The sequence below is a fragment of the Gigantopelta aegis genome, chromosome 7 (genome assembly GCF_016097555.1).
Source record: "Gigantopelta aegis isolate Gae_Host chromosome 7, Gae_host_genome, whole genome shotgun sequence".
Lineage (NCBI taxonomy): Eukaryota > Metazoa > Mollusca > Gastropoda > Neomphalida > Peltospiridae > Gigantopelta > Gigantopelta aegis.
This window is the reverse complement of record NC_054705.1, coordinates 43,543,190-43,563,281: the sequence shown is the minus strand read 5'-3', so window position 1 is coordinate 43,563,281 and position 20,092 is coordinate 43,543,190. Positions and strand designations below refer to the sequence as shown.

Genomic DNA, 20,092 nt, shown 5'->3' with positions numbered 1-20,092 from the left:
TCTCCCGTCGCCCTGACACTGAAGGAAAAAAGTACTGTGCTGCCGGTCATGACTTCTAAATCTAAAGGAAGAAATTGTTACTATATTCGAAATTCTAATTTCATGTCCCGGATCAAGTCCCTGGCTATCCAGAGACAGGACCCAGGATGGACATGCCTGAAATATTAGAGGTATAGGGTCATGATAAAAAACCGTTCAATCTAATTGCAACCAGTAAGCCTAGTAGCCATAAGGTATCATTGTCAAACAATTACTGAGTCGATATGCGGAACCACTGGCATGTCGGAACCCGTATTATTTGCTACATCTACATGTCGTGGTTAAGCCATCGGACATAAGGCTGGTAGGTACTGGGTTCGCAGTCCACTGCCGGCTTCCACCCAGAGCGAGTTTTAACGACTCGGTGGGTAGGTGAAAGACCACTACATCCTCTTTCCTCTCACTAACCATTAACCAGTCCTGGACAGACAGCCCATATAGCTGAGGTGTGCTCCCAGGACAGCGTGCGTGAACCTTAATTCGATATTAGTACGAATAGAAGTTGGAACGAAATGAAAATGCTACATTTACTACGGTGTTGATCCAGCACTCCATATCAGACGGGGGTGGTTTGGGGTGTGGTGCGGTGGGGTGGGTGGCGTGAGATGGGGTGGGGGGTGGAGTGGGGTTGGTGGGGTGGGGTCGGGTGGGTCTGGCATCACAGTTATTAGGTTTTGTACAATTACTTGAAAACCAGTGGTAAAACATTCGCCTGATAACCTGTCGGTCTGGGATCGATATCCGTCGGTGTCCCTTTTGGGCTATTTCTCGTTCTAGCCAGTGCACGACGATTGGTATATCAAAGGCCGTGGTATGTGCTATCATGTCTGTGGGTTAGTGCATATAAAAGATCCCTTCCTACTGAATGAAACCCAAATCGCTGCAGGTTTCTTCTCTGAGACTACGTGTCAGAATTAGCAAATGTTTGACATCCAATGGCCGATGATTAATAAATGTGGTGTTGTTAAACAACAAAAAGGAGAAGAAACACGTTAATGCCTTGAACTAACCAGTCGAGAGTTGGCGATGGTGTTAATCTGACGTTCTGTCCGTTATTAGGAGTTCAGCGACCCCGCCCACTTCACCCCGCCCGCTTGAAGTTCAGCGACCCCGCCGCACCTCACCCCGCCCGCTCTTGTTAATGACGTACGTGTGTGTGTTTTTTATTCATCAGTCACAATACACAACATGTACTCGTATATTTCAAATCCACCCCCTCCCCAAATCTGCCTTACTTCGGGGGCTCGGCACAATTTCCCTTTTTAGAATTGTGTAAAAACAAAAAACACACACACTCGCACGCACGCACACACACCCATACACCCACGCACGCACGCACACACGCACACACACACATACACACACGCACGCATGCATGCACATACACATATTGCCCATATTGTAATGGTTTTCAGAAAAAAATTGTATGCAAAGATATTAAAAAACAACAACAACAACAACAACATTATTTTCTTGCTTTAGACTCTTTTTATGTTTCGTTAATCAGCTGGTATAAACGATGTAGTGCGTCACTTTCAAATATTCAGCAGACCTGCTTTGGATGTAGACCGTGTAGAGCAATCTGAAATGTAAATAAATAAATAAATACATAGATACATAAATACATAAATAAATAAATCCTTGGACAGAAGCCTCGGCTTCCATTTGTTCGCGACATTAGGATCGAACCACCTCGGTGGACCTATGCAACTGATTGGTTCTTCTCTCTCGTTCTAACCAGTGCACCACAACATGTCAAAGGCCGTGGTATATGCTGTCCTGTCTGTGGCATGGTGCATATAAAAGATCCCTTGCTGCTAACGGGAAAATGTAGCGGGTTTCCTCTCTTAGACTCTATGTCAAAACTTTGTTGGCGTCGCTCGGAGACATGGCGTCTATTCAAGGTAGGGGCGAGACGTAGCCCTGCGGTAAAGTGCTCGCATGATGCGCGGTTCGTCTGGGATCAATCCCCGTCGGTGGTCCCATTGGGCTATTTCTCGTCCCAGCCAATGCACCACGACTTATATAGCTGTATATGCTATCCTGTCTGTGGGGTGGTGCATATAAAAGATCCCTTTCTACTAATGGGAAAATATAGCGGGTTTCCTCTGTTAAACTATATGTCCAAATTAAAAAATAAATTGAAAAATTAAAATTAAAATGTACCAAATTTTGACATCCAATAGTCGATGATTAATACATCAATGTGCTCTATTGGTGTCATTAAACAAAACAAACTATTCCAAGCAGGCTTCTATTTGTATTGCATACACAATTTTCTACCATAACCTTATTGTAAAGTCATATTCTAATGTAGGCATCCTATCTCACTGAATAATCAAAACCCGTTTCCTTTCCTGTTCGCGCCGTGTGGTTGTAACCTTTTGGTGATCCGCAACGGAAATGGCGCGTATAACATGGGCATTAACCAGACAAAGCTATAGTAGCAGAAATGGGCCTTTGTAGAAGGCAGGTATCTCAAACCCCGCCTCCAACTGAGACAGGTTTCTATTTAAGGCAGGCCTCTATTTGAGAATTTACGGTAAATAAATAACGAAAGAAAAAAGAAAGAAAGAGAAAAATGCATACCTTAAGAAACTAAATATCAATAAGATAGAAGCAAATATTCTTTTGGACAAAACTCCGGTTAAAAACACCAAAAAAACCCTGCTCTGTTATGACAGGTTCTAAACTGTATTATGATACATTATCGTATTCAGACATGCTTCATACTGCTGTGATGAAATGGCAACATCGATTTTACTTGAAATCTTAAATGGTCTACTATATATGCAAAGCCCTCTATTACCACCCAAAAATTAAAATTAAAATAGTATCAATATAGAATTTTGCACAGAATTTTGACGACCAATATCGTTACTTACAATTTAAAAATTATTGATAGTGAGACCTGTACTTTGTCATGTTTTGTAATGTGTTGTCGTTCAGATTGTCTGGAATGCTCGGATAAAATTGGATAATGAAATACTGTAAACATATATTTAATGTAAACCTTTCGCTGGAACTTGTCATATTTGATTTTAAAGAAAAATACTAAAACAAGTACTACAGTGAAATCCCTCAAAACCGGACCCTCTGTAAACCGGAATTCCCTCAAAACCGGACCCTCTGTAAACCGGAATTCCCTCAAAACCGGACATCTTTCATGGTCTTTTTTTAAAAATCAGTAAAGAACTTAACCTCTCTAGACCGGATACCTCTAAAACCGGACATTTTACTTGGTTCCGAGGGTGTCCGGTTTAGAGGGGTTTCACTGTACTTTTGGTCTCTTATTACCCTTACCTAAACACTATATATAATTGCAAAAAAAAAATAAAAAAATACTTCGATGACTAATGTTTTAAACGAAAACACCATTATTCAAAATAGTATAGCAACATCTGCTCAATTACTTGACCAGTACCTAGCCCTAAGGTCCCATTGGTGCTGGTCATGGTGATGGAACTGTGGTTGTTGCGCCGTTTCCTGAAATGGAACATATATAGAGAATAACTGGTCACTATCTGAACATATCGGCTTCATCCTTGAAGGTTAAATAGCTAACATGCCGCGATTGTTAAATGGCTAACATGCCGCGATTGTTAAATGGCTAAAATGCCGCGATTGTTAAATGGCTAAAATGCCGCGATTGTTAAATAGCTAACATGCCGCGATTGTTAAATAGCTAACATGCCGCGATTGTTAAATAGCTAACATGCCGCGATTGTTTAATAGCTAACATGCCCCGATTGTTAATGGCTAACATGCCGCGATTGTTAAATAGCTAACATGCCGCGATTGTTAAATAGCTAACATGCCGCGAAGCTCTGCGTGAGCAGGATAAAACAGAAATCTTAAGGCAGTAACCGGGTATTGTGTTTATCCTGCAAGACGAGAACTTAATCAAATGAACCGTTTTATTTCACAACTTAACCGTTGTCTAAGACGTAGGCTCAAACCTGTTGAATGCCTTGTCATTATGTACATAAAATTAAAACAGTTCTTAAACAACAAAACAAAAATATCTTGTTTTAAATTAAAATATTCTTTAAAAATCAAAACAATTTAAACTATTATATAAAAAAGATATATGTTTTTTAAATATAGAAAAATATCTAGTCACCATATCTTGACAATACATATATTGATTGCAGGATAAAGACTTAAATAGTTCTTCGTGTGTTATAGCCGTTTCATACATATTACGCACACAAATTAAACACATACAAAACACATATACACATAGTGTGAAACAATTGGATAGATATCACACATACACAAACACAAATAGATAAATACACATAAACACACACTATAAAACTTAAACACACTTAAGAAAGAAAGAGAGAGGGGAGGGAGAAAGGCAGGGAGGGACAAATATAGATAGAAATATAGATATATAGACAGACAGAGAGACAGACAGACACACACACACACACATACAGAAAGACATATAGATGGATGGATGGATGGATGGATGGATGGATATAGATAGATAGATAGATAGATAGATAGATAGATAGATAGACAGACAGACAGATAGACAGATGGATGGATGGATGGATATAGATAGATAGATAGATAGATAGATGGATGGATAGATATAGGGATATATAGAGGGATAGGTAGGTAGATAGATAGATATATAGGTAAGTATATAGGTAGGTAGGTAGATAGGTAGGTAGGTACGTAGGTAGACAGACAGAAAAATAGAGAGACAGACAGACAGATCGATGGATAGATGGATGGATTGATGGATGGTTGGATGGATAGACAGACAGATGGAGACAGACAGGCAGGCAGACAAACATACAGAGACAGAGAGAGAGAGAGAGAGAGAGAGAGAGAGAGAGAGAGAGAGAGAGAGAGAGAGAGAGAGAGAGAGAGAGAGAGAGAGAGAGAGAGAGAGAGAGAGGGGGTGGGAGAGAGCATACCTTTCGACAAACAATCGCTCAGCCGGGTTTCCAGGCATTTGACTTCTGCCTTCAGTTTGTAAATTCTAGAAAACAAAATAATTTTACTTGTGTGTCAAACTTCAATTTCATATTGACGATACCAAAACACCCCTTACATATATAAATTATGATGTGTCACCGAAGTATGTTTGTTTAAATGCAAACAAACAAAAAACCCGTTCTGCTGTGTCTTCCATTAATTTACATCCAATTGGCAAAGTTATCAAATTCTGAAAGTATGTGATCTGAAAACTATTTGAAACAAAATACTTGATATCACATACTAATAACACACGTGTGATAACAATTTAGAGACATTTGACTGGCTGCTCCAGGTTGCCACTGCCATACCATCCAATTAAAAAAGGTACCATCGAAATCGATGGCACTGTGACGTATAAAATAACCTGAAATTGATTTGTCTGTGACGCATAAGTTAACTACAAACGATAGACGATCCGATCCGATAATATTTTAACATGCTCCTATACCACTAGGGTTTCGATCATGTCCGCCCCAGGGTTCGGCCTCTGAGAGGCCAGGGGCCCAATTCGGGGTAGATAACGCTAGACGTTTACGTTTATTGAAAAACTGGGGTTTTTTTTCAGGATATACTTAATATAAGAAGAGAATACGGTCCGTTAAATATCATATATCTTATATTTCGTTGTTGTAAAATGTATACAACTCGCTTTGGATAATTAGATACGTTTCAAATCAGTTCGTTGTAACATAAATGGTATCTAACGGCCACACACGTAATCTTATCTAAGGGTGGGCGATATTACCGGGTTACCGATCAATTGCAGTATAAAACTCCAGAACCCGTTTACATCGTATCGGGAGTTTAATACTGCCATTAATCGGTAACCCGGTAATATCGCCCACCCTTAGATAAAACCTCCCGATACGATATATCCAGAACCCATTTACAGATTCCCAGTCTGGAGCTCGTCGCGGTAAGACGTGTTTCGATTGTGCACACTGCACGTGCTTTCGTGTGCTCGACTTGGGGATCCTTCATTTCGTTGTTTGTCAGCGAAATGAAATTTTCTACTGGGATGTATGCGGCCATTGGAACTGATTGAACGCTGGAACGCTTCTCGTTTCGACAGCCTGCACCACCAGATTGGATTCTTTTTTAACGAGATTCCTTGCCTCCACGTCATTTCTCCGGCTGACTATGTCGACTTGCAGAACGCCACGGTTGTTCGCGTTTAGTCTCTACATGTCCGAGCCTGACCTAGTAGCACTGGAAGATTGACCGCCCCGCTCTAAGAAGAAACAGGAAGCGGGGTCGACCCCTACTACTCTCTTCTAGACTTTACTTTGCTTTATATTGATACCATCTCGTCGGGCCCGTCCGCACCACTATACCAACCCATGACGACTGGACTAAGCCCTAGTCTTATACTCTCTCGTTCAGACGGACCCGGCTTCTCAAGATCTGTATTTCAGCACAGCACTACACCTTCAACGTCTAATGACTGTCAGACTAGGGGTTGTCTTGAGCTGTGCACCCAAACGGCCTTAACGAGGCCACTCACGTGGGCATATAGATCGGACTTTAAACTTTTAGATCTGCGTTCAAAAGTTTATGTCGAAATTACTTTTTTTAATATTATTAAATAGTCCGATCCTCTCTTCTTTTTCTTATTTAGTTTTGGACTGTCCTTCTAAAATGCTCCAAATTCTATTAACTCAAAATTCTGCCCATTTTCAACTCTACCCTACACTCCCCCACCCATCCCGAGTCAGGCCACCGATGGGCGTGTTCAAAACCCTAGTGGTATATGATCACGTTAAAGTAGTTATCGATCAATCAACCCGTTTATACGATACATTCGAGTCTTTCCGTCATTATGATCGGCAATTTTCGTAAAATGCATTTGGGGGGTATATTATCACTTTCGAAACATCAGAATAGCATAGTGAAATAAAAATATATATTAAGGATTACTAATTTAGCTTTACTTTGGTTTACAAACATCGACGATAGTAATAATTTACTATATGAATATATTTTTAATACAACTTTAGCTTTAAACATCCACATATTGTCCGCAATATATTGCAATACACGTATCGCAACACACATACATATATATCGCAACACACATATATATATATATCGTAATATGTCGCAATACACGTATCGCAACACACGTACATATATATCGCAATATATTACAATACACGTATCGCAACACACATACATATATATCGCAATATATTACAATACACGTATCGCAACACACATACATATATATTGCAATATGTCGCAATACGTAGTGACGTGTGCCAATGGTACAGCATTCGTTTGATGCGCGGTCGGTCTGGGATCGATCCTTCTCAATGGATCGTTGGGTTATTTCTCATTCCAGCCAGTGCAACACGACTGGTATATCAAAGGTTGTGGTATGAGTTATTGTGTCTGTGGGATGGTGCATATAAAATATATCTTACTACTAATGGAAAACATGTAACGGGTTTCCTCTCTAATGCGATATGTCAAAATTACCAAATGTTTGGCATCCAAGTATGAACAGCTGATGGTTAATAAATCAATGTGCTCTAGTGGTGTCATTAAATTTAACTTTAACTTTAGCAATACGAAAATTACTTGCTATACCTAACCCTAGTATTCTAGCTCAAACAACCAGAAGTAGGTGCCAGAAAGCCGTGCTAAAAAAAAAAAACATCTAGCACACGCCCCCTAGACGGTAATGCACCCTTTCCATTGGTTAATTGGTCGTGTCCCTTTAGGAAGTAGATGACCGTTGCTACCTGTACATTACGTCATTCCGTAATCGAAGGTAGTGCGTGACATCACGCAATATGTAACACTGCAATCATTCCTTCAAGTGACGTAATATATACTAGCCATGAGAAGGGTCGCGACGTCACGGTACAAAACTAAAAAATGCAGTTAATTTTATAATAATTATCTTACAGTTATATGACTCATTGAACTAGAAAGATGTCTGACACTCGTCCATGTGTAGATGTCGGGGTTTTGTTTTTCTTTCTTTCTTTCTAACACTCGTCTCACGAAAATCAAAATGAAACTCGTGTAAAAAATAAAACACACATCACATCTACAAAAGGAGTCGTACCAGAAACTATTATACTCTACTTACCTGTGATAGCAGCGTCTGTGGTGATAGCCAGGATGCCAACGATGTCGGGCTTCCGAACAGACAAGGAAAATTCCGAGCAACACGACGACAAGAATCAACGAAGTCTTCATTTTCAGCAGAGAACGGCTTCTGTCGTAGAACGACCAATGATCTTATTTATACACTAAAATAATGTATCACCTGCAAAATGGAGTTAATTGAAATAAAGTCACGCTGAGAAACATCAAAGAGACGCAAGTTGGTTTTAGATATTCTACGTGGACAAACGTGGTTAACATTGCCTCGCGTACAGAAATATGGCTTCAATACTGTACTGTTAAATTAATAGAGGTAAAGTGGGTGTACTTTGTAAATGTAATATTTGTCCACAAAACACGCGTTTACTGTCAATATGTGCATTTATTATATACATAGCTGTAAAATATATAGATATAGAAACCATAAAAGTGATATTCAGTGAAAAGTCTTGTTTTCATTGCATATTAGTTACAGTGAAAATACAGAAATCATATTATATTGTTTGTGAACAAATTCGTATGATTCAATTATCTCTCTTGTAAATGATTAAGTTTTAATTATTGAGGTCGGTGTCGCGTCATAGTCTTTAAGATTGGTGATTACCAATGCATCTGATTCTTTGATTGTTTTTGTTGTTTTTTTGTTGTTTTTTTGTGTGGGTTTTTTTATGTGGGTGTTTTTTTTAAAAGTAATTTAAACTAGTGTACCTATTTAAAATGGGAATGAGGCGTACAAATATCTAAACCAGATACATAGGAAGCTAAATAATTGAGACACATTGTCCTGTCGTTGAGTTTGAGTTATAGTTTAACTTGCAGTTCAGGTCATGTTCTTGGTGCTGTGGCATTTTCTTTAGTAGAATCGCTTTATCAAATATGTTTAAACAACATTTATTAAACAATTATTACTTTAATAATTAAATAATGATAATTTGTATTCACATTTCTTTTAAAAAGTCAATGGTCATGTGAACTGTATGAAAAGATCCCTACAGAAGAAACATATGATGACGTTTCGTGTTTTCGATAGGATAAGTGAAAGATATTTTTAAAAAGCGAAAGATATTGTCAAAATTAGGAAACGTGTATGTATTAAATATACCATGTCATGGTGTGGGGGGTTTTCAAATACGATGTTCACACATCACGAGATGATATAAGAATCGTATTCGAAAAAAACACCCCATGAAACAACCTCTATGTTTTATTGTTTCTCATTTAATATTTGTTTGTTTTCCAGTTTGTTTGGGTTTTGTTTTCTAGTTTTATTTATATTTCACGAAATAATCGATTGTCTAGTGAAACCAAAGTGGATGGGGTGGCGGGTGGGTATCTCAAATCTCTAGTGGAATCCAAAGTGGATGGGGTGGCGGGTGGGTGTCTCAAATGTCTAGTGGAATTCAAAGTGGATGGGATGGCGGGTGGGTGTCTCAAATATCTAGTGAAATTCAAAGTGGATGGGGTGGCGGGTGGGTGTCTCAAATGTCTAGTGGAATTCAAAGTGGATGGGATGGCGGGTGGGTGTCTCAAATATCTAGTGGAATCCAAAGTGGATGGGATGGCGGGTGGGTGTCTCAAATATCTAGTGGAATACAAAATGGATGGGGTGGCAGGTCGGTGTCTCAAATATCTAGTGAAATCCAAAGTTGATGGGATGGCGGGTGGATGTCTCAAATATCTAGTGAAATCCAAAGTTGATGGGGTGGCGGGTGGATGTCTCAAATATGTAGTGGAATTCAAAGTGGATGGGGTGGCGGGTGTCTAGTGGAATTCAAAGTGGATGGGATGGCGGGTGTCTAGTGGAATTCAAAGTGGATGGGGTGGCGGGTGTCTAGTGGAATTCAAAGTGGATGGGGTGGCGGGTGTCTAGTGGAATTCAAAGTGGATGGAGTGGCGGGTGTCTAGTGGAATTCAAAGTGGATGGGGTGGCGGGTGTCTAGTGGAATTCAAAGTGGATGGGATGGCGGGTGTCTAGTGGAATTCAAAGTGGATGGGGTGGCGGGTGTCTAGTGGAATTCAAAGTGGATGGGATGGTGGGTGTCTAGTGGAATTCAAAGTGGATGGGGTGGCGGGTGTCTAGTGGAATTCAAAGTGGATGGGGTGGCGGGTGTCTAGTGGAATTCAAAGTGGATGGGGTGGCGGGTGTCTAGTGGAATTCAAAGTGGATGGAGTGGCGGATGTCTAGTGGAATTCAAAGTGGATGGGGTGGCGGGTGGGTGTCTCAAATGTCTAGTGGAATCCAAAGTGGATGGGGTGGCGGGTGGGTGTCTCAAATGTCTAGTGGAATTCAAAGTGGATGGGATGGCGGGTGTCTAGTGGAATTCAAAGTGGATGGAGTGGCGGATGTCTAGTGGAATTCAAAGTGGATGGTGTGGCGGGTGGGTGTCTCAAATGTCTAGTGGAATCCAAAGTGGATGGGGTGGCGGGTGGGTGTCTCAAATGTCTAGTGGAATTCAAAGTGGATGGGGTGGCGGGTGGGTGTCTCAAATATCTAGTGGAATCCAAAGTGGATGGGATGGCGGGTGGGTGTCTCAAATATCTAGTGGAATCCAAAATGGATGGGGTGGCAGGTCGATGTCTCAAATATCTAGTGAAATCCAAAGTGGATGGGGTGGCGGGAGGATGTCTCAAATATCTAGTGGAATTCAAAGTGGATGGGATGGCGGGTGTCTAGTGGAATTCAAAGTGGATGGGGTGGCGGGTGTCTAGTGGAATTCAAAGTGGATGGGGTGGCGGGTGTCTAGTGGAATTCAAAGTGGATGGGATGGCGGGTGTCTAGTGGAATTCAAAGTGGATGGGGTGGCGGGTGGGTGTCTCAAATGTCTAGTGGAATTCAAAGTGGATGGGGTGGCGGGTGGGTGTCTCAAATGTCTAGTGGAATCCAAAGTGGATGGGATGGCGGGTGGGTGTCTCAAATATCTAGTGGAATCCAAAATGGATGGGGTGGCAGGTCGATGTCTCAAATATCTAGTGAAATCCAAAGTGGATGGGGTGGCGGGTGGATGTCTCAAAGTGGATGGGGTGGCGGGTGTCTAGTGGAATTCAAAGTGGATGGGATGGCGGGTGTCTAGTGGAATTCAAAGTGGATGGGGTGGCGGGTGTCTAGTGGAATTCAAAGTGGATGGGGTGGCGGGTGTCTAGTGGAATTCAAAGTGGATGGGATGGCGGGTGTCTAGTGGAATTCAAAGTGGATGGGGTGGCGGGTGTCTAGTGGAATTCAAAGTGGATGGGGTGGCGGGTGGGTGTCTCAACTATCTAGTGGAATCCAAAGTGGATGGGATGGCGGGTGGGTGTCTCAAATATCTAGTGGAATCCAAAGTGGATGGGGTGGCGGGTGTCTAGTGAAATCCAGAGTGGATGGGGTGGCGGGTGTCTAGTGGAATCCAGAGTGGATGGGGTGGCGGGTGTCTAGTGGAATACAGAGTGGATGGGGTGGCGGGTGTCTAGTGGAATCCAGAGTGGATGGGGTGGCGGGTGTCTAGTGGAATCCAGAGTGGATGGGGTGGCGGGTGTCTAGTGGAATCCAGAGTGGATGGGGTGGCGGGTGTCTAGTGGAATCCAGAGTGGATGGGGTGGCGGGTGTCTAGTGAAATCCAGAGTGGATGGGGTGGCGTGTGTCTAGTGAAATCCAGAGTGGATGGGGTGGCGGGTGTCTAGTGAAATCCAGAGTGGATGGGGTGGCGGGTGCGTGTCTCAAATATCATAATAAAACATCTTGCATATTTCATGTGACAGACCCCAGCTTTTAAATACAATAACATATCTTTACTATCCATTTTTAATAATTGAACTAAGACATTACTTACAATTTATTTATTGTTTTATTATATCCATTTCGTACATCAGAGTATTTCTGGTCATCCTTGTCATCCTGGTCGGCCATACTGGATTTTGTAATCACCTACCTTTGAGAAGTAACGGCTACGGAGACAGCTCTAGTCTATTTTAAATGGAATTTCGTCATGTCATCGTCTCAGACTTTTGTTTCAACTGATTGTAGCTTTATACAGATCTATGTGTCAAAGGTTTTTATATGTGGATTAACCATTTCTACGTCTTAGACTCGTGTTTCAATTTAGTATATCTTTATACAGCTCTATGTGTCAAAGGTTTGTATATGTGGATTAACCATTTCTACGTCTTAGAATATTGTATCAATTGATTGTAGCTTTATACAGATCTATGTGTCAAAGGTTTGTATATGTGGATTAACCATTTCTACGTCTTAGATTCTTGTATCAATTGATTGTAGCTTTGTACAGATCTATGTGTCAAAGGTTTGTATATGTGGATTAACCATTTCTACGTCTTAGAATCTTGTATCAATTGATTGTAGCTTTATACAGATCTATGTGTCAAAGGTTTGTATATGTGGATTAACCAAAATTAAGAGTCCTTTCCCAAGCGCTGAAACTGGAGTCTGCGACTTAAAAACCTCGTTATTTACTTCATGTCTACCAGAAGCGAATACAATAGTTACCATGGTGTGTCAAACAGATATAACACGAGGAATATGAACATTGTGCCACGATGGCTGGTGATATACATTGTACCTTGTACAGACCAGTATCATGTATGTCACATAGGGAATAAACGCACGTAACATGACAACAAAAGTAAAATATGTGTAGAGCAAAATCAATTCTAGTGGGACTATATCAGATTTAGAACAATATCTCAAATTTACCTATGTGTAGGCCCTACAACAGTTCTTTTTTTTTTAATCCAAAGATCGGTATATCAAAAGCCGTGGCATGCCTTTTCTGTGAAAAGTGCTTTTAAAAAGGTCTCTTGTTGCTACTGGAAAAATGTAGCGGGTTGACATTCAACAGCCGAGGTGTTAACAAAGCAATGTGTTCTAGTGGTGACGAATTGTACTAAACTTGTGATGCAGTGAAGTATTGGACAATATGTTCTACTTGTGTGGTACTGTTATGGCCAAATTATTTGTTTTACACCATTAACCCCACCACCACCACCAATAATAATAATAATAATAACAAAAATACAAACCAACAAAAGCCCAAACAAATAAAAACAACAATAACCAAAAGACAAAAACCACAAAAGAAAAACAATATATATTCCATAACTGCTTTTGAGTGGTGTTATTAGACGGAGGACAGGATGTTGGAAATGTTAGATTTTGTTAGTGCAGTTTGCATTATTACAAAGCAAACAAAAACGTTTGCTCTATTTAATGACACCACTAGAACAAGACACACACACAAACACACACACACACACACACACACACACACACACACACATACACACACACACACACACACACACAGACACACACACACACACAAACACATGCACATGCACGCACACACAAACACACACACACACACAAACACACACACATACGCACACATACGTACACACACACATACACACATAGACACACACACACATACACACATACACACACCCATACACACACACATACACACACACAAACGCGCACACAAACACACACATACACACACACATACACACATACTCACACACAAACACACACAGACACACACATACACACACACACACATGCACACACACACATACACACACACATACACATACACACACACACACATACATACACACATACACACACACATACACACATACACACACATACACACACACACACATACACACACACACATAAACACACCAGTAGAGCACATTGATTAATGAATCCCGCTACATTTTGGCATTAGTAGCAAGTGATATTTTATGTGCACCATCCTACAGACAGGACAACACATACCACGGACTTTGATATACCAGTCGTGTTGACTGGTTGGAATGAGAAATAGCCCAATGGGCCCAACGACGGGGATAGATCCGATATCGACGGCACATCAAGCGAGCGTTTTACCACTGGAATACGCCCCGCCCTTGATACAATAATAACGTAATATTCGAACAAAAACACACACACAAAAACATAAACAAGAATGAATGAATGAACGAATGAATGAATGAATGAATGAATGATGAATGAATGAATGAATGAATGAATGAACGAATAAATAAAGAAGAAGAAGGGAATGTTTTATTTAACAACGTACTCAACACGTTCCATTTACGGTTATATGGCGTCGGCAATATGGTTAAGAACCACACAGATATCTTGTTATGGTATATCAAAAGACGTGGTATGTGCTATTCTGTATCTGGGATGGCGCATATAAAATATTCTTTGATATTAATGGAAATAACGTAGCGAGTTTCCTCTCTAAGACTACATGTTAGAATTACTAAATGTTTGACATTCGATAGCCGATGATCAACAAATCAATGTTTTGAAGTGATGTCGTTAAACACAACAAACTTTAACTTTTACTTGAAGAAGAAAAACTAGTTTTTAACTGTGCTGAATATACTAATGGTAAAACATTGCTCTTTTAGTATTCCCGAGTGAATCCTGTAATTATTTGTTTTATCATTTATTTACAAACATCTGTGACCATTAAACCAATTTACGACTTACCGACTGCCGCCAATGAATTGGGGATGTAGGTCGGTGGAACGGCGCACAGCTGTGGCGTGATGGGCTTTAGGGTCGACTGTCCTAAGAGAGTCACAGCGAAGGCGCTGACGTGTACTGTTTTGTGTCTTATATCCTATGTACGTGTGTATGTGTGTGTGTGTGTGTGTGTGCCTGCGTACGTGTGTGAGTATGTGTGCATATGTGTGTGTGTATGTGTGTGTGTGCCTGCGTGCGTGTGTATGTGTGTGTCAGTATGTGCGTGTGTGTGTCTGTGTGTCGGTATGTGTGTGTGTGTACGTGTGTATGTGTGTGTTTACGTATGTATGTATGTGTATGTGCATGTCTGTGTGTGTTTGTGTGTGTGTTTGCGTGTGTATGTGTATGTATGTGTGTGTATATGTGTGTGTATTGTATGTGTTTGTCTGTGTGTGAGTATGTGTGTGTACACGTGTGTGTATGTGTGTGTGCGTATGTATGTATGTGCATGTATGTGTGTGTTTGCGCGTGTGTGTGTATGTGTATGCATGTGTGTGTATGTGTGTGTATGTGTGTGAATGTGTGTGTTATGTATGTGTGTGCATGTGTGAGTTTGCGTATGTGTATGTGTCTGTGTATATGTGTATATGTGTATGTGTCTGTGTATGTATGTGTATATGTGTGTGTATGTGTGTGTATATGCGTGTGTGTATGTTTGTGTGTGTGTTTGTGAGTGTATGTATGTGTGTGTGTCTGTGTATTTCCGTGTGTATGTGTGTTTGTGTGTGCGTGTGTATGTGTGTATATGTGTGTATGTGTTTGTATGTGTGTGTGTGTGTGTGTGTGTGTATTTGTGTGTATGTATGTGTCTTTGTGTGTGTATGTGTGTGTCTGCGTATGTGTGTGTTTGTGTGTGTTTGTCTGTGTGTGTGTGTGTGTGTCTCTGTGTGTGTGTTGGTATACGAATATCTATATATTGTGTGTATGTATGCATGCATGTATGTTTTGATGTATATCTATATATTGTCTGAATGTTTGGATGTATTGATATATGAATATTTATATATAGTATAAATATCTATATATAGTATAAATATCTATATATTGTGTGAATATATAAGTCTAGGCTGACTATTACTTACATAGATATTATCGCACTGGCACGGGGGATAATTAAATACTTTCTGGCCTCACAAATTGTATCATGCCGTTGCTGGGACTCGAACCTATGGCTCCGAATCGGCCGCAAATTGGAGACTTGCCACGAAACCTTCTGAGCTATTGCGGCATCCATGAAAAGGATGCTCTCTAACTCAGTCATATGCATGGACCTACAAGCTACGCTGTCGATCCCGCTTACGTGCAAGACACAGTGGGCAAGTCAGTGGGCTAGTATGTATTGATGTATGAATATCTATAAATTTTATGTGTGTCGGGTTTAATTGTTATATATACCGGCCTCGGTGGCGTCGTGGTTAGGCCATCGGTCTACAGGCTGGTAGATACTGGGTTCGGATCCCAGTCGAGGCATGGAATTTTTAATCCAGATACCGACTCCAAACCCTGAGTGAGTGCTCCGCAAGGCTCAATGGGTAGGTGTAATCCATTTGCACCGACCAGTGATCTATAACTGGTTCAACAAAGGCCATGGTTTGTGCTATCCTGCCTGTGGGAAGCGCAAATAAAAGATCCATTGCTGCTAATCGGAAAGAGTAGCCCATGTAGTGGCGACAGCGGGTTTCCTCTCAAAATCTGTGTGGTCCTTAATCATATGTCTGACGCCATATAATCGTAAATAAAATGTGTTGAGTGCGTCGTTAAATAAAACATTTCTTTCTTTCTTTTAATTGTTATATACATCTATATTAACGCACTGGCGCAGGGGATACAACTATTTTGTGTCGCATATTTTCTCTCATCAAGACAAAGAGGGTGTTTTGTTTAACGATACTACTGGAGCACTTTGCTTCATTAATCATCGGCTATTGAATGTCAAGCATATGGTAATTTTGACATAATATAGTCTTAGAGAGGAAACCCGCTACATTTTTCTATTAGTAGCAAGGGATCGTTTATATGCACCATCCCACAGACAGAATAGCACATACCACGGCTTTTGATATACTAATCGTAGTGCTCTGGCTGGAACGAAAAATAACCTAACTGATACACCTGTTACTGAAATACACCGAAATAACGCATTTTAAAAGTGTAGAATTAACTTAGCTAAGGATGACTATGAAAGTGTAAACGTGACTAATTGCAATAGATAGCTTTCGTTCGATGTCGTCTGAGTTACTAGTGTCTAAATAGAATTAGGTTCGATTTTCTCCAACAGGTGTTGTTAACTGTCAATCTCAATTTACAGGGGATGGACGTAGCCCGGTGGTAAAGTGATCGCTTGACGCGCTGTCGGTCTAGGATCCTGTAGATTTTTGAATGTTTTTCCTGAATTAAAACAAAAAATCTGAATTTAGATAACAACATTTATTCTTATTTGCGTTACTACACTACACTACACTACACTACGCATTCTTACATTACGTCGATTACAACTAATGTTGTAAGAAGAATGACGGAAAATCCATGGTGAAAGGATTTCAGGCCCTCTCATTTTTCTCGAATTATCCATCAGGGTTTTTTGGGGTTTGTTTTTTGTTCTTGTTTTTTAATCGAATGCGAAGATTGGCTTCAGGACAGGGGTTGACTCTTCCCATGATGTCCAGTCTCATACGCTTATGTCCGGCTGTCTACATTTAAGCTAGATTTAAACTTCACCGCCGTCTCTTGTCGGCGAGTAGTTCACTAGCCCAGTTCTGCTTCTGTTAGCGCAAGCAATCTTTTATATGCACTTTTCCACTGACAGGAAAGAACATACCACGGCTTTTGATCAGTTGTGGTGCACTAGTTGAAACAAGAAAGAAACAAAAACCCGATTAGTTGAATGGAACCACAGATGTGGTTGGATCCTGCGACGCAAGCACCTCGGGCGAGCGCTCAACCGACTGAGCTGAATCCCGGCCCCCGGGTCTTTTGAAGGCTAAACAGGGTTGGGGTGGGAAGGTGACGTGTGTGTGGAATCTTGATATATGTTAGGGGCTGGACCGTAGCCCAGTGATAAAGTGCCCGCCTGATGTGCGGTTGGTCTAGGATCGATTCCCGTCGGTGAACCCATTGGGCTACGTCTCGTGGTATGTGCTGTCCTGTCTGTGGAATGGTGCATATAATAAATCCCTTGCAACTAATGGGAAACAAATAGCGGGTTTCCTCTCTAAATAACCAAATGTTTGATATCCAATAGCCGATTATTAACAAAGCAATGTGTTCCAGTGGTGTCGTTTTTTTTTATATCTGTTACGGATCTGTTGTGGGATCTTGATATCCGTTACTGATATGTTGTGGAAAGTTGATATCGGTTATTGATATGTTGTGGAAAGTTGATATCTGTTACAGCTCTGTTGTGGAAAGTTGGTATGTGTTACGGCTCTGTTGTGGAAAGTTGATATCTGTTACAGATCTCTTGTGGAAAGTTGATACATGTTACAGATCTCTTGTGGAAAGTTGATACCTGTTATGGCTCTGTTGTGGAAAGTTGATATCTGTTACGGCTCTGTTGTGGAAAGTTGATACCTGTTATGGCTCTGTTGTGGAAAGTTGATATCTGTTACGGCTCTGTTGTGGAAAGTTGATATCTGTTACGGCTCTGTTGTGGAAAGTTGATATATGTTACGGCTCTGTTGTGGAAAGTTGATATCTGTTAAGGCTCTGTTGTGGAAAGTTGATATTTGTTACGGCTCTGTTGTGGAAAGTTGATATATGTTACGGATATGTTGTGGAAAGTTGATATATGTTACGGCTCTGTTGTGGAAAGTTGATATCTGTTAAGGCTCTGTTGTGGAAAGTTGATATTTGTTACGGCTCTGTTGTGGAAAGTTGATATCTGTTACGGATATGTTGTGGAAAGTTGATATCTGTTACGGCTCTGTTGTGGAAAGTTGATATCTGTTACGGATATGTTGTGGAAAGTTGATATCTGTTACGGCTCTGTTGTGGAAAGTTGATATCTGTTACGGCTCTGTTGTGGAAAGTTGATATATGTTACGGATCAGTTGTGGAAAGTTGATATCTGTTACGGCTATGTTGTGGAAAGTTGATATATGTTACGGATCTGCTGTGGAAAGTTGATATCTGTTACGGCTCTGTTGTGAGAAGTTGATATCTGTTACGGCTATGTTGTGGAAAGTTGATATCTGTTTACGGCTATGTTGTGGAAAGTTGATATATGTTACGGATTTGTTGTGGAAAGTTGATATTTGTTACGGATCTGTTGTGGAAAGTTGATATCGGCTATTGATCTGTTGTGGAAAGTTGATATCTGTTACGGCTCTGTTGAGGAAAATTGGTATCTGTTACGGCTCTGTTGTGGAAAGTTGATATATGTTACGGCTCTGTTGTGGAAAGTTGATATCTGTTAAGGCTCTGTTGTGGAAAGTTGATATTTGTTATGGCTCTGTTGTGGAAAGTTGATATCTGTTACGGATTTGTTGTGGAAAGTTGATATCTGTTACGGCTCTGTTGTGGAAAGTTGATATCTGTTACGACTCTGTTTTGTTGATAAGTTGATATCTGCATCTGCCCGTTATAACCACTGGGATGAGGTAGCTGACATTTTAACTAAAGAAAAAAAGTCTAATTTTGTTATTATATTATTCATTTTATTTCAAATATACATATTTTCTTGCTTATATCCTATTACGGATCACGCACGCTGTCCTGGGCACACACCTACGCTATCTGGGCTGTCTGTACAGGACAGTGGATTAGTTCTTAGGTTTAGTGGCTTGTGAGAGAGAAGAGGCTGTAGTGGTCCTACATTTACTCACTGAGTTGTTAAACTCGCCCTGGGTGGAAGCCGGTACGGGAATGCGAACCCAACACCACACTGGTCATCTACATATAAAGTTGAAATTTGGGTTGTTCAACGACACCACTAGAACATACTGATTGATTAATTATAGACTACTGGATGCCAGCCATTTGGTAATTGTGACATATAGTCTTAGAGAGGAAACCCCCTACATTATTTTTATCAGTAGCAAGGTGTCGTTTTATAAGCACCATCTCTCAGACAGGATAATACATACCACAGCATTTTGTATACCAGTCGTGGTGCACTTGATGGAACGAAAAAATAGCCCAATGGGTTCATCTAAATATAAACATAACATATGAATGATAGTTAGGCGGCGAAATTTCAAGTGCCCTACAAAACACTTTTAACCGCACGTTTTCGTACAATATGTCATCCGTGCTAAACGTGTTGTGACACCATAGTGGAAAAGGTGGATGTCACATTTTAAAATGGGTTTTAACAATACGGTGGGGCCCTAAATGGGATGAATATATATTTTTTTGCGAATATTCACATTTTACGAAATGAACATAATTTTCTGTAATGTC

General features: G+C 40.5%; 1 long non-coding RNA gene across 1 annotated transcript; it reads right to left on the bottom strand.

The window, feature by feature from the left end:
• Window positions 1–1,507: 1,507 nt before the first annotated feature.
• LOC121377771 lies at window positions 1,508–8,590 on the bottom strand. Its single transcript, XR_005958657.1, has 4 exons — window positions 8,135–8,590; window positions 4,974–5,038; window positions 3,464–3,525; window positions 1,508–1,621 (listed from the first exon to the last, which is right to left on the bottom strand). It is a non-coding gene; the product is annotated as an uncharacterized LOC121377771 (long non-coding RNA).
• Window positions 8,591–20,092: the final 11,502 nt, after the last annotated feature.